Here is a 15,879-nt window from a genome sequence, read left to right as displayed (position 1 = left end):
GGGGCGGGCGCTCCGCAGCGCGGCGGGGCGCGGGGCAGCCGGGGCGCCGAGCGGGCAGCGCCGAGCGGGCAGCGCAGCCCGGGCAGCGCCGAGCGGGCAGCGCAGCCCGGGCAGCGCCGAGCGGGCAGCGCAGCCCGGGCAGCGCCGAGCGGGCAGCGCAGCCCGGCCGCGCTGCAGCGCTGCCCCGAGCCCGGCCGCGGCCATGGAGGAGTTCCTGCAGCGCGCCCAGTCCCGGCTGGTGAGTCCCGGCGGGGGCAGCGGGCGGGACTCCGCCCGACTCGCCGCCGCCTGCAGCCGGCGGCCTCGCCCCCGCGGCGCCCGCGGGCGCTCCGCGGAACTTCGCGGGCAGAGCTGTGGTCCTGCCGGGCGGCGGCACGGGATGGGGCTGCTGGCCCTCGCAGCGGCTTTCTGGGGTTGCTTTTTCTTCTGACACCTTGCTGCCCTCTAATTACTGCTGAATAATACTGTGCTTTACGATCCCGCGAGCCCGTATCTGACAGGCGCTTTGGGAGGTGCCAGCATGCCGTCTGAGGATTATTTGCACGTTTCTTGGGACTTTGAGATGCATCAAGTTGCATAGTTTAAGGGAGGGGAATTATACGCGAAGTTGCTGAAGAAATATTATTTCTGTGGTCTGAGCGGCACTAGCAGTAGGGGATAAGTTTGGGTAAGCAAGATATTAAATAACTGCACAATATGCAAAGATTACCAAGGTTCAGCATCATAATTGTGTCTCAGTTATCATCGGTCGTTAACGCCGTGTTAGGAATCACAGAGGTATATAGATGCTGTTCTCAGACGGCTTGTTGGTAAGGGCTGTGCTGAAACTGCCGAGTATTTATTTTGTCTACACTGACTGTTAATCTCCCCCACACAGTTTGTGCTCTTTCCCCCCTTATGTGGCTTGCGAAAGTAGGATGAGCTTTGAGACTGAGATGGTCTTAGGCCAATTCGTTTTACATTTTGATTTTCTTTGCAAAATTCGGTTTTACTGACTTCTTACCTTTACTTATTTCTTACCTTTCATGTGTAGCCTGCACGCCTACTAGCTATCCAGCTCTCAGAAATGTGTTCAGTTATGGGAGTAGGACTGGGTTTGTCTCTCGGCTGCTTGTTTTGTCCTGTGTGTTTGGGTATTTGGTACTTGTATGGCCTTCCCAGTTTCATAGAGCTCTTTAGTATCTCTGGAGAGGGATCAACCATAAGCCCAAGATGCTCTTTGACAGACGTGGTTCTGTATCTAAAATTATTCGTAAAATATGATTTTTTTTATACTATACCTTCTTGGTATACATTGTTGGAAATCAGAGAATAAAGTAATTTTTTAGAGGAGTGGAGAAAGATATGATAAAACAAATCCCTTAGTGGCTCCTTAATATTTAACTGTGTTGGCAGATATTAAGGGTAAATAAACATGAAGTGTGTAATTCTGGTCACATGCCAACAGCAGTTGTTTTAAAATGTATTTTTAGCAATTTTAAAAATATTTCCCTTGTTTTTTCATATAAGCAGTTGTAACTTTCGTAGCCCTCTTAAAAGATACCGCACACTGCAATTACAAAATCTTAATACATTTTTCACATTAGCATTTCATGTATTACAAAATTTGAGATGGAGATGGTGGTGGTTTTGACAAACTTTCTGCTCAAGAACATCATAGGTAGTCTTAGTTGATAGACATGAATTGTGCAGTGATAATGTTTCCTGTTAGTAAGTAGCAAACAGTAAAAATAATTTGTTTACCTCTAAAAGCAAATATTGCACTAATCTTTCTGAATAGGTTTTGATGATCAGAAAGGAGTTGTCTAGAAAACCAGAATCTAAAGACGCCCATGGAGAATATATAAAATTATTTCTTTAATTTCGATCAAGGGAGGAGCGCAGCAACTGAACACACCAGAGGAGCACCTTTATACTCCCATAATGTGTGTTTTCAAAAGAAATGCAGAATTCTCTGTGTACTTTCTGAACTGTGAGAGGAAAAGATAAGTTTTGGAGGAGGCCTCCTCTACTGGAGTGGTATTGTGGTGAGAGAGTGTCTTTCTGACTGAAATTTCAGTGTATGGGCATGTCAGCTGAGCATGGCTGGGGATGAAGCATCTGAGCACTGGTGTGTTCAGTTCAGAGCAGATCCATGAATCTTAAAGGTTGTCTTCAATTTGCCAGTTTACTGTGTACTACAGTGGCCTGAAAAGGGTGACCCAGAGAAATTAAAGATTTGCATTCTGCAACATGAGAGGCTGATGATGCGTTTTCCTTTCAGCTTGGTCAGGCTTTTTGTGGGGAATGTTTCTCAGCTGGTAGGCATAGGCTGAGTTGAGGCCAAGTAATGAGCAGTCTTTGTTTTGACACTGATGTAAGGTGCAGGGAAATGGGTGAATGACTAAGGAGGAAGGAGCGGCTGTGTGTTGTGCTACTGCAGCCATATCTGTGGAAAATGCTAAAAGGCCTAGAGTTGTATTTGTGAGGCCTGGTGATGCCAGCATCACAGTGCTAGCATTTCACACCACAGGAATTCCTGTTAGGTTAAAGAGATTACAGTGCATTGACTACATGGTTGCTACTCAGCATGAGTAAAGGAAAATTTTCTCCAGAAGAGCAGTTGCTCCAGACCATGCAGGAGAACCTATTACAGGAAGTGCTTTGTCATTCATTTGGGTCTGGATCCAGCCACAACATTAATCAAGGCTATTTATCTGCACAGAGGAAATTACAGCCTCAGACTGTGCTGCACAAAGGGCATGCTTGTTTTTTGTTTTCTAAGTCTTTGTATTGTGTACCTTCATCGATTGTTGTAGAGGAAAATTCTCTGTGTATTATCTATTAATAATAAAGCCTCAACTAGACTATTCCTTCTTGGAAAACAGTGGATTTTGCTTTTGTAGCTAGTAAAATATTCTCAGTAATTTTCAGTACCAATCTTTGAAGTTGTTGCATATAATCTATGTAAAACCAAGGAGGCAAAATTTTTTGAAGGCAATACATAACAGGATATCGGAAATGCCATACTGACATTTTTCACATTTATGGTTCAGTTCTGCCGTTTTTTCTCAATTTTTTTAAGTCTACTAATAAAGTGAGAATAGGTGAGACTAGATGAGATCAAAGATCCTTCTAAACCATTCTGTCTTGTCTAGTGGGAGATTATAAACAGTAGAATACACAGGCTGATCAGTGCTGAAAGCTTAGATCAAAATGTATAGGTGAACTAACATGTTAGCTGCAGCTAGAACCATCTTCCATACATTTGGCTATGACATGTGCTTGGGTTTTTTTTTCTGCTTTGGCTTCAACAGAGTCCCTGAGACAGTGAGTTTCACAGTTTTATCATGTGCTTTGTTTGACAGCAACAATATCCCTCTTTGTTTGCTCTGAATTGCCTGACAATTTCGATGTATGTTCTATGATGCTTCTACCTGAGTAAATACTTTATTTCACTTTCTCTCTGGCCTTCAGTTAAGCAGTACCATATCCTCCTTGTCTTCTTTCAGACATTTTTAAGCTAAAGTTTTCTACTGCCTCTTGATATATGAACATAAGTCTGTAACTCTGCTCATCCTTATACCCTTTCTCTGAAGATTTTATTTAACCGTTTGAAAGTTGGGGAGCCCAGAACCGCCTGTCAGGTTTAAGTCATAACAGCATTAAAGACTGACAGTAGTACAGTTGTCTTCTCCTTTTTCCCCCCTAATTTTCTTAAGGGTTCTTGCTATCCTATTTATTCTGTTTTACTGTCAGAAGGCATTTTTCTGATGGTTTCAGAGTATCATGTAATGTGAATGCATGATGATTTTGCTTCTTAGTAATACCTTTTTTAAAGTTCATCTGACACTGTACAGCACCTCAGTACAGTTAAAAATGAAGTCAGGTTGTTTTCTCACATTTCCCCATGTCTACATTTCTTGGCCTCAATTCTGTTTACTGTTTATTCCCTAGTCCCTTAGTGTCATGAGTCCTTTCTGCAATTCTTGTAGCCAGCTACAGATTTGACTCTAATCTTAAATAATCTGATATTGTCTGCAGCTTTTCCCAACTCATTATTTGCCTGCCTTTCATACTAGAAGTAATATTATTTATTATTTATGAGAAACAGCACATATCTCAGCACATATTCTTTTGGAGAATCCTTCATGGTTATTCTTCACTGAAAAACTGACCACTTGTTCCTGTCCTTTTTTTCCTGAACTTTTAATTCTGTAGTATGTCATGAAAGGATGACACTCCTTTTTTCTTGGGTGATTTGTTTCTTTATTGGCCTGTAGGAGAATTTTCAGTTATATTTTGGAAGGTCCAAATACAACACTTGCTTGTCCTTCTCTGCATGCTTATTGAGTTATTTAGGAACTTCTCTTTAAACAATTTTGTGCAAAAAATGTCAGGCCTTACAAACACTTTTCCCCACTGTATTATGTTATTAATCTCTTCGGATTAGACTTTTTCAGGTATAGGCAAACCATCCAGCTGGAGAAGAGTTACTGGTCAGTCAGTATAAAATTTTGTATAATTTATTCAAGAAAACAAATCAAAAGTTTAAGGTTTCAGTAATGTAGCTTCAGATTGATTATCAGAGCAGTTATCAAGATGTTAAAGTCAAATAAATAGGGAACTAAACATTCAGAAAGTACTTCCTCAGTAATTCTCTGACATGAAATACTGTATACTGAGGAAGGTACTTAAATTAGGTATTTTTCAAGTAATCTTACATGCTTCAGACTGTTACAGTGAAGTGGAATGACTGTAAGAAGGGACTCTGTCAAGGAAGAAGCTGTAAGAATTTTAAAAACAAATTTACAGAATTGCCTCTGAGAAATGCTGAAACAAGGACTGCCAGAGAGTGCTTTTTCCCTGGTTTTAGGTCTGTGCCTAATGGAGAACCTAATGCTTTGTATGCTGGCTTCGGGGAAGTCAGAGAACAGAATGAGCTCCAGAAAGGCTTAATGTGCTGATGATACTGAGATAACCACATACTGCAGCAAAGTGCTTCAAACTAGTAATTGAAAGATGGTCCTCCTCCTGCAGAGAATAGCAATTAGCTGGGGAAATAATCTTTGTAAATGCTGTGTCATCTTCAGCAGTTAACAGTATTTGGAAAAAAAAAAAAAAAAACAAACCAAAAACCCAAACCCTCTAAAAATTGAAGTTCTTTTAATCTCTTGAAATACAAGAAAAGAGACCAGAATGCTGGTTACACCTGGCAGGGTACACACTGGACAAATGGGGTGTTATGACCCCAGACAGGTATGCCCAAATAAATACTGGACTGTGTGACTGGACGTTTTCCAAACTGAGGGCCAGACCCTTGACCAGGGAGATGCCCTTGAGAATAATAAAAAAGGCTTTTAAGACACTGCTTTGATAGATATGAAAAATGAATGTTGTGCTTGTTTCAGAGGCACAGAAGTTCAAAGAACAGTTAGTGACGATGGCATGACTTGAGTAGATTTATGTGACTGCAGTTTAAAAACAAGCTGAGTCACTTACATGCTTATTCATAGTGCCTCTATTTTCCTAGCTGGAATTTTTTTATCAGTGATAGGCAGTGGTTACTTTGAAAATAGTATTTGATTTAGTTGGAATAGTTTTGGCTTTACGGGAAGTGAGAGACACTACAGAAGTGAAGCAGAAGTTATTTTCCCAGAAACTGCTGAACATCTCCAAGCTTAGAAGTAAAAAAGCTTTTAAACATTTAGACAAGAAATTAAGTCTTAGCCTCTCATGTATCTTCTTTGCATTCATCCAGCAGCACCCAAGGGACTTGACTCCACTTAGCAAGGCACTTATGCTATGTAAGAATTAAAGAATATGAGTAATGATATTGACTCCAGTTGGAAAACTCAGATATAGAAGTTGTACATACACCTAAAATGGTTGCAAAATTGGAGTATTATGCTGATTAACATTTTATTACTTAAATCTGTCAGAAGAAATCATGCAGCAGCAGCTATGGAGCCAATGTAATTTATTAATAATAAAGAAGAAAGAATAAGCATTGCACCAACATAATTCTGAGGTAAATTTTTAAACAAAGCAAAGTTTTGAGCAGTTATACTAATATTGAAGGGTTGGTTTTTGTTATAATTTTTGTATCATTACAGATACTGTAGCATGATAACAGTGGAATACTCCCTTCTTCTACAGGTACCACATAATTAAAAATATTTCTTAACTGGAAAAGAATTCAGGGAATCATAAGAAAATTACTTAAGGAATTGACATCCAATAAAAAAAATGAACTAAACATAAAACTTGATTAAATTACTGCTGCTCTGAGACATGAGAGCAGTCTGGATCTATGACATTGCTAGAAGTAATGCAAAGAAAGGAAGGAATCATTCATTCTGGTACATAGGTATAAATATGTAATTGCAAAACAGTCAGCAGAAGCTTAATAAAGACAATATTTCCAGAAAAGTAGGTCTATTAGCAAGGAAGACAGGTTCCCAGAGCAGTGAGAGAAGGCCTCTGCATATGAGCAAACCAAAATAAAACCTGAATTGGATGAACATATGTAAAGCTGCTTTTAAAAGCAACATGTAATTGTAAGGAAAATATATTGGGTAATTTAACAGCCTTTTACAGTTCCACTAAAGTCAGACAGACTACAAACATGTGGCAGAAATTGAGAGTTAAAAACACTTTCCCCCCATGGATTTGCATGGTTTGGGATGATAGAACTAGCATTTTTAAACAATTACTCACATACCTTGCTTTTCTTCAGTCTCTGGTGCAGTGATAAGTGAAGCACACCATATTGGTAATGATTAGGTCAAATTCTGTCCTGATTAATTTTTGGGGTGTTGAATCATTGCATATGTAGCTGACATACTTTATATTTTGTTCTAAACACAAATAAATTCCAAAGGCATTTCATTGAAGTGTAGTAGGGTATTTACTAGGGTATCACTCAAACTATTAAAGTGATTCTTCTGAGCTCGATTACATGCAAATACTTATTTAAATGATCAGTTCCGATCTTAAGAGTCTGTTTGACGTACTAGATTGAGTGGATAAATCCAAAGTAGCAGTATGGTGGTAATAGTTGGTTTTATGTTTCCTAACCTGTTCGTTAGCATTTTAGCAAATGTCAATTTTGTGTAGGAGTTAGAAAAAAACAGAAAAATGCTGAGGTTTGGAAACATGTCTTTAACCAGCTTCATAGAAAAATTAAATCTGACTACTCTTTCTATTCCTCTGCTGTAGATGGTCTGAAGATAAAACTTAATGTTTCATTACTGAATAGGAAACGATAGACAGAGAAGAGGATTTGAAAAGGTTTCATGATGTTGTTGAGGCATTTTCTTTAATGTATTGGGGCAAGGAGGGTGGGAAGAGGGAGGTCTGTACAGACGGAGTCACAGGCTAGGAGGAGAAGGCTTTCCACAGCATGGCTGTGGAAGCTGGTAGGTTACTTCTGCTGACCAAATAATGTTTATGTGATTAAACCATCAGGTCGTGATAGCCAGAGTGTTAGCTCTGAGGTAGGCAGGAAGGGTTAATGAGCTAAACAGGCCCGCAGGGTTTTGCTGTAGGTAAGTAGTGTCTAAACTGAATATGATGCCAGGATTACAGACTGGAGTTACTAGGTAGGATACTTTCATGAGTCCCTTACATATCTGTTATGGTTCTCTGAGAGAGAGGCACAGTTAAAAGGAGAGGGAGTAAAACCTCAGCTTTAACTCTGCTCAGGTTTGTGTTTGTGCTGGGAAGGTGTGAATAGGTGTAGGATTTTAGTTTAGAAAGGGCAGGACTGGAGCAACATGGAAATCCTATTTGCCATTCTGGAGTCGTGAGGGAGATCAGGCTTAGGATTTAAATGACTTGGTAACATTCCTCTTACATTCTTTTTCTTCAAAGAAGAGAGTCTGTTCCAAAAAACAGTTAGACAGATCCTTAACAACAGGTGTGATATCACTTGTTCTAACAAGATCCAAATAGATGGTAGCACAGTAAGGACAGAGGACAGACAGTGAAAAGACTAGGAAGATTTCAGAAAATGATGACATCTGGAGGACGTCAGATAGTTCTCCTTCCTTGTTTCCTTAATCATTTGACAGTAACTGAATAATGTGTGATATGCCTAATAGACCTAATGCACTGGCCAAGTTCCATCTTGCACAGTCATAACCCACTTCTGTACATTTCCTTCTAGCTGTAATATATTAATCTTAAGCCTCCTTATAACAAATTCTGTCTAGAGCACAGTTTGATTTTGTGGTGTACCTGTTTTGTACTACTTAATGATTTACCTGTTTTCTACTACTTAGGAAATTTTGATCTTGCTGTATTTTGATTGCAATAATTGTGTTCATGTCTGCTTGTAATTGGCAGTTTTGGTTTTTGATTTAGTCTTGTGTGTGGAAGTGTGCCATATGCCGCCCCTTATGCTAACTTAGTTAGCATAAGTTAGCTGCTAAACCAGCCCTTGCCTGTGAGACACCATCATGCTGTAGCGACCTTTCCCTAATGTTTAATCTCATTGTGTTACATTGTGCTGCACAGCATAAGAATTATAATTCTCAATAAGTATTTCCTTGCACTTGTACAGTAGTGATTACAAAATCCTAATCCAAGAGGAGTTGGTAGGGAAGAAGAGAACTCTGAATTGTTTTTTCAGCTATTATCATGGTCTTACAAATCCTGCAAGTATGTGGAGACTTAGAATCTGGAGGGCTACAGAGAAAGGCATATTCTGCTTAGTGAACCTTGTATACTGCTGTGGAGTCAGTGGGATGGGTAGAAGAAGGAAAACTTCCCTTTGATGAGATGCAGAATTCCTCTGGAATATATTTGTCTTTTTCTGAAGCAGTGATAAATGGTAAACTTTTGAACACTTGGAGGGACAGTCCCAAATATAGACAGGTGGCAAATAACCAGTTAACTAAGTCAGCAGCCTTTCTTTGACACAGAAAACGTTTCAGCATTCAGTCAAAGTCATTTGCAGGCCTGGCTATGCTACAGCTGTGTCACATGCAGGTACTGTGATGGTTTAACCTGCTGGAAGAGTAAGCTACTATGTTTGACAATGCCTGTGTGCAGTCCATATAAGTTTCATATATCTTTACTTAGTTTTCTTATAGATAAATCTATTTGAGACTTTATCCTCAGCAGTCATGTTACTTAGAAGAACAAATGTTTTTTTGTGATATCTTCAGAATTGTGTCTATAAGAGGGTGTTTAGGACTATATGAAATCTTGGAAAGGTTAGTTTGCAGGGTTCCTGCATGTCTCTTTTACATGTTTAATTAAGTAAATAGCCATATAAAATTAAAAGACCAAATATGATTTAACCCCCCATTTCACTTCCAGCCTCTTTCTGGTTTTGGATTTGGTTCTGTGCTTCTGTGATTTTTTAAATTAAAAAAAAATTAACTAACATAAAAATGGTGATAACCCCTTCAATTTAAATAATTTTAGCTCAGCAATGAATGAAATGAATAAATGAAATTTTCTATTTTTGCGAAGATGGACTTTACTGTTCATTCTCTTGATTTATTGAAATAGGATGTGTGATGATTTTTTGACTAGCAAAAATACTGTAATTCAAGTTTACCTGAATTACAAACTTTTTAAAAAATTGAAATTAATTGCTCAATCTGTCTGGGGTTTGGAGACAAAATGGTATCACTAGGGCATTCATTGTCTGTGGCAGAGAGATTATATACTACTTCTCTACCACCCTAAAGGAAATCTGTGTGTTTGTCCCTGTGACAAGATGGGACTGTAGAGGCTACTCTGCACCTGCTGTAAACAGCATCAAAATTTCATAACTTGGCTACTTTTTTACATAAAATTAACTTTTGGATAAAAGGAAGAGGTATGGAATGTTCTTGTATGTTTCTTTCTTTCTGCATATTCTAAAAGACAAACTGCATAAACTTATTGAAAGACAGTTCCCTGCTACTGTGAGGATGCCTTCTCTTCCTTGAAAATTTGATGCACACTAGAACTTCAGCACTGACAGTTCTAGATCAAGAATAAAAAGTTTTTATTGATTGAAGTGGTATAACTATGCACTAAAGCCTTCATTCCAGGGGAGAGTGGCTTGTGTAGACTGGAATTCTACTCCTTAATTTCCAGAGATACTTGCTTTATAACCTGTTTAAATGACATATGAAAATGAATGAAATCATTTAATGTTAGCTATTTGTTAACATCTTAAAGATCATTGCACAGTTTTAACTGTCACCTTTTGTGCAGTAGAAGAAGAATTTCTTAGGCTGGGTCAGATGTATTTTGCTTGATCTGTTTTGCAAAGTTTGTGCAGTAGTTGTGGTATGGTATGAGCCTGTCTCAATGTGAAGATGTTGAGCCTTCATTTGAAAAACCAATCAAAGTAGCCATAAACTTCCCACCCCTGCTCCATATGATAATTAAACCAGTTATAATCTCATGACCTGAAAAGATAATCTCTTTGCATATTCTAAGTAAAACAAAAGTTACAGTTGGTAAAGAAAATGAACTGCTCTAAAGAAATATTTTTGTTTAAATTTAGGTATGTGTGAAGTATATGAACTCCGCTTGACTAGAAATGCTGAGATCTTGTTTGCATTTATACTGGGTAAAACTGAAGACAGTGGCCTCAGTATGCTAAAATAGAACAGTAAATATAAAAATGCTGTCTTAATGTTGATAGCAATAAACAGATGAACTTACCTTCTTGTTTCCTTTTCTCCTTAACTTTGTAGACTGCAAAAAGGCTGAAATTATGAGACACTTATATTTTTATTTTGTTTTTCCTTTCCCATATTTTTTCTTTCTCCTAATTTTGCTTTCCAAGCACTACAATACACAACATGCAGAGCTATGATACTGCCATGTTGCTTTTAAGAGCAGAGGAGTGTACAGTATGTGTGAAATTAGTACAGACTCTTAGTAAATTTCAACAATTTCAGAACACTGCAGTGTAAGTGCTCTGTGATTCTTCATCAGTGCTGATGATAGTGTAGTTTGTCTTTTCCTTCTGTGCCAACGAATGAGCTACTGATGCATTTAGTATGCTAAACAAGATGTGAAATTACATTCTACATAGTTCTAGCTCTGCTTGTTTGCATGTGTCCTCCATTGTTAACTGAGTGCTTCATTACTTACCTTTTAAATTAGTTAGAATTTGTTTAAGTCTTTGCATATTTCAAATTTTCAGACCCCAAATCAGAGCTACTTGATGATGTTTGTGGCAAAAGCAAACTGGTTACTTGCCCTGTTAAGTAGTGATTAGAATTTAGCTGTTTTTTTCCAACCAGATAGTAATTACTGATACTGAATTAACAGCAATCGGTAGGAGCAGAATCTGCTCTCTGCTTCCATAAATTGGAAGTGGTTTATATTTCATAGAATTCTTTGAGCCACAGTAAAATATCAGAAGCTACAGCTGGAGTAGTAATCTGATGTGTTCTGTCCAATTTGAAAACTCAGAGGATGATTGAATTACAGGCATTCTAGGGCGTAAGCATCTCTCTCAGAGGCATGAAAATCTCTTTTACACATCTATTGCATCGTGAGAATGTGGTACTCACTTTAGAGCATGGGTTTGGAATCTAATGTTTCCAAAGTGACTACATAGATTTTTTAGGAAGAGACTGTATATGATAGCTGAAGAAAGTGAGACCTGAAGAAGATGGAAAGGGACTGCAAACACTGAGTGTAGTTGTCCTATCTGGCATCTCAGCCTTAGCAGTTTTCTCTTAGTGCACACTATTAAATTACCACTTTCATGTAGGTCACTTGTACATTCACATTCTCTGTCACTTGGACACACAAAGAGAAGCAGGAACCCTAGGGAGCCTGTTTCTAGATATTGTTGAGATAGGCAAGAAAATTCCTGAGGTGATGGGAGTAGAGACTTTACTGAATAAGACTGGTCAAGTTGGAATCTTTGATATGTATTAGAAACACTGACCTCTTTGGTAAATTTGCACCTCTAAGGAAGGAGGAAACTAGGTTTTCCTTATGCCCATATGGCATGCTATATTGATTTTCTGACAAACGCTGTTAAAGAAATAAAGTACTGTTAATGCTCTATTTTCACATTGAGTTGAAGGAAAAACTTGAGGACCCAGAGGGCAAGACTTCAGAGAATATCTGAGGTCACTTGGTTTGCTCAGCTTGAGGGAAGAGAAGGCTGAGGCAAGACATGGGGTGGTGGCGGGTGAGCTGCTGATCTCTCCTTGTGAGTGGTGGTAGATCATAAGGGAATGGAGTGAACGTGTGCCACGGGATGTTCAGACTGGATGTTAGAAAGGTTCTTTGCATAAAGAGAGGGTGGTCAGTTACTGGAACTGGCTTCTCGTGGAAGTGTTCATAGCGTCAAATCCTCTCAATTCACCGAGTCTAGTCATCTAGTTTAGTGTTGGTTAGTCCTGCAGGAATCAGGGAGTTGCACTTGATGGTCCCATGAATACCTTCCAACTTGAGATGTTCAAGGAATTTATGATTCTGTGAAATATGGAGAGCTTTTTTTTTTTTCCTTAGAAACAAAAAGAACTATGGTAAACAATTTTTTTCCAGCTCTTCTACAAAATCTAAAGTAGATCTGGTTTATTTGTGATCATAGTTTGATATACTCTTGCATATATTTTCAAGCCTGAATATTAGTAAATGTGTAATTAATAGATAGATTCAGAGCATTACAGATTCTTGAGAAAGCACTTCAAGTCACCTAGCCTGTCATTTTTTGACAGGAAGGAGAGGATAAGCTCCATCCCTCAGAGATCCTGGCAGAAGACACAGCTGCAGTAGGTGACAGGATGACACTGAGACAGTTATAGCTGTAGGACTGTTCATCTTCACATTAAAATATTTAGCCCTTATGATAGACTATTAATCTGTGGCAGTCCAGAGAAGCTCAGAAGTGGCATGCTTTCTTACTCAGATACACGTTTGTTTGTTTGTTTTTTTGTTTGAGGAGTAAATCTCCACAGCATTTATTTTGAGGACTCCTTTACACTGCTAAATGCTTAGAAAGTAATTAATTTTTGTGGTAATTTGGTGTGAACTATGTAATAGAAGAGCATGTTGTCTGCACTGAGAGTCAGAAACCACTTCTTTAATAAAAATAAGCAGAAGTCTGTAGAAATAAATAACAGACAGAGCAAGGGAATTTTCTTGTACTTTCTGCATCTTTGCAGAAATGCTTGGGTACTTCCAAGTACCTCCAGGTAGCTCCATTCTCTCCTGTTTGTTAACACTGATTACTGTTTTGAACAAGAATATGGTGTGACACACTGAAGTTATGAATAGAAATTAGAGAAACTTATTTGATGTGATTGCTAAGTAAGACAGGGTCTACGCTGTGGTCTGAATATACGCACACACAAACCCCCTCTGCCCCAGCCAAACCAAAAGCAACTAACCAAAGAAAACTCCAACCAAAACAAAAAACTCCCACAAAAATATCCCTGTATACCTTTCCTGCCCCCAAAAAATACTCCATAATGATTAATAAATCAAAACCCTTAAAAAGGCAGAAGTGACAGTAGAATGGTAAAATTCATTGAATGCAGAATTATCCCAGTTAGTTTCTAATTCTGTCAAAAGTCTAAATAAACTTGCAAAATTAACTTGAATCACGGAAACTTATTTTCACTACACTTATGTTCATTATCTGTAGTTTCGCTTACTATTGTTAGTGTTCCAACTTTACATAATTGCAAATGTTTCTGAGGGCATTTCATTAATATATATCAACATACATAAAGTTTAAAATAGCTCAGACCCACTGAGCTTTAGTAGCTAGATCTTTTTCCTTTTTAGCTCTTACAGAAACACCTGCATAAATTAGATAATTTTACTGTGAGGCCAGAGAGCAATGTAAATCAAGGGAATCAAATGTCAGTTGAAAGCAGAGTGTTTCCAGTCACAGAGAGATGAGTTTCCCCCTTTCTCTCATCTTCGGTGTTCGTAGCTTCCCTTTCTGAATGATCTGTGGGAAGAAAAGTCTTTTCTATTGTTTCTGAAGAAAGCCATACTGAACTACAATGTTATTTCTGTTTTTGATAGGGTGGTTTGTCATGCAGCACCTAATACTTTTTCCCCGTTTCCTTTCTCCCCTTTTCCTTCTTGTGTTTCAGAATGTGTATATGGAGACTCTGCTGGTTTAATTTTTGAGTACTGTTCCTTCTCTTAGTATCAGTTAGCCAAGATGGATGAACGAATTACTTAGACAGAGGTGGGGTAACTGTCTTCTATGTCCAACTGTTTCCAAAGTATTCCAATATGTCCAAAACTGATGGCAGTGGTTTTTTTTGGTTTTTTTTTGAGGTGTTAAATATGTATAAAAAATTCTTGTAATTTAAATATTTTATACTGCATTCTCTGAATGTTGTTTCTAGGCTGAAGCATTAAAAACCAGCATTTTAAGCTGAAAGGAGAATTCTCCTATGAGGAGCAATTACGTGTAGTTTCATTTAACTATATTATAAACTTTCCTTGTGTTGTAGTTTCATTTAACTATATTATAAACTTTCCTTGTGTTGTGCATTTTTAAATGGCATTTGGAGTTTCAGCTAACTGCTAAGTACCACTGTTGCTTGGTATGCTGTTGGCTTCACAGACTAGTTGTCAGCAGAGTAGAAATTGCAGATTTTTTGCTAATGTTGTGTTAACCATGTTACACAGCCCAAATGCTTCATATTATATCTTTCTTAACAAAACAAATAATTTAAGTCATGCTGTTATTAAAATACATATATATGTTGATGTTGCTGTATCATACAGGCTGTTTTGAAGGAAAAAATAAATAAAATTTAAACTTTATTTTGGTGCTAATTGTGATACTACCTACGATAATTTTTAACATCCCAGTTCCCCGAATTAATGGACATCATTACAATGTATTTGTAAGACTGGCCTTTATATCACAGGAATGTAAAATTCATGTGGCTTCAGTGAATGTGGATCTTCTCAGATAGGCGTTTTTAGCAGTCTGTTTTTATAAGTAGACCTCATTCTCAACATTTGCTTCTCATATATTGCTTTGTGTAATAGATTACTCAAATCACAGACCCTTTGTGGGTTTCTGTAAATTTAAAAAGCTTACTAATATCTTGTAATCTTGTAGTAGAGTATCTCAAATCTCTTTTAATCAGTATTTTTTTATGATATGGCATACTTTTTTTATGTAGAAGTGGCAATATATATGTTGATGTTTATATATATGAACTCTGTCTACAGCTAGGGATTAAATGTTCAAATATGACTGAATGTAATTATGTTACCATTGTACTGTATCCTCTTTGATGCTAAGAAAAACTTTTCTTCTACTTAGCTAGTTAAAGAAAGGAAACAATTACATTTTATTTATTTTTAATAGACTTTCCTAATTCCATTAATGCTGAACAGATACCCTTTCAACAGCAGTACAAGGCCAGTATATACTTCCCGTATAAGGGAAAGACAGCTACATGTAATTATGCCATTTGTTTTTTCAGTGAAAAATACTTATATTACACAAAATACTGTGTAATCATCCTCTGATATGCTGAGATGTATGCAATTAACTAAGCAGAAATAATAAACTAAAAAAATACCAATCTGGGAGCAGAGAGTGACCTTACACTGCAAAGCCATGAAATCATCGCCAGTTTCTAATGTTACCACTGCCCCTGGTCTGACAAGTGTTTATCTGGATGTGTTGGCAGTATCTCCAAGGGCAGTGAATCCCTTTAACATCTTGAACACATTAAGGATGCAGAGAGATTTTAGTTCACGCCTTGTAGAATTCTTATGACTGGAAATTTAGGAATTGTCTTATTGGCACAGAATGCATGTCTGTGAGCTGGAGTAAGCTGTGTTGCGAGTCATTGAGGTGAGGCTACAATTTTAGTTGCCCTACCAGTATCCTCAGAGTTTACCAGTAGGAAAATCTGGGCCTGGATGCTCTGA

General features: G+C 38.0%; 1 protein-coding gene across 1 annotated transcript in view; it reads left to right on the top strand.

Moving 5' to 3' along the window:
- The first annotated feature begins 209 nt into the window (after window positions 1-209).
- Window positions 210-15,879, top strand: part of PRUNE2 (prune homolog 2 with BCH domain) — a 130,942-nt gene continuing 115,272 nt past the window's right edge. The window contains exon 1 of the mRNA XM_031507397.2: window positions 210-238. The gene's annotated coding sequence lies outside the window, so the exon portion shown is untranslated. The remainder of the gene's footprint in view (window positions 239-15,879) is intronic.

This window comes from Lonchura striata, chromosome Z, assembly GCF_046129695.1.
Source record: "Lonchura striata isolate bLonStr1 chromosome Z, bLonStr1.mat, whole genome shotgun sequence".
In the NCBI taxonomy this organism is placed as follows: Eukaryota; Metazoa; Chordata; class Aves; order Passeriformes; family Estrildidae; genus Lonchura; species Lonchura striata.
This window is presented reverse-complemented; position numbering and strand designations above follow the sequence as displayed.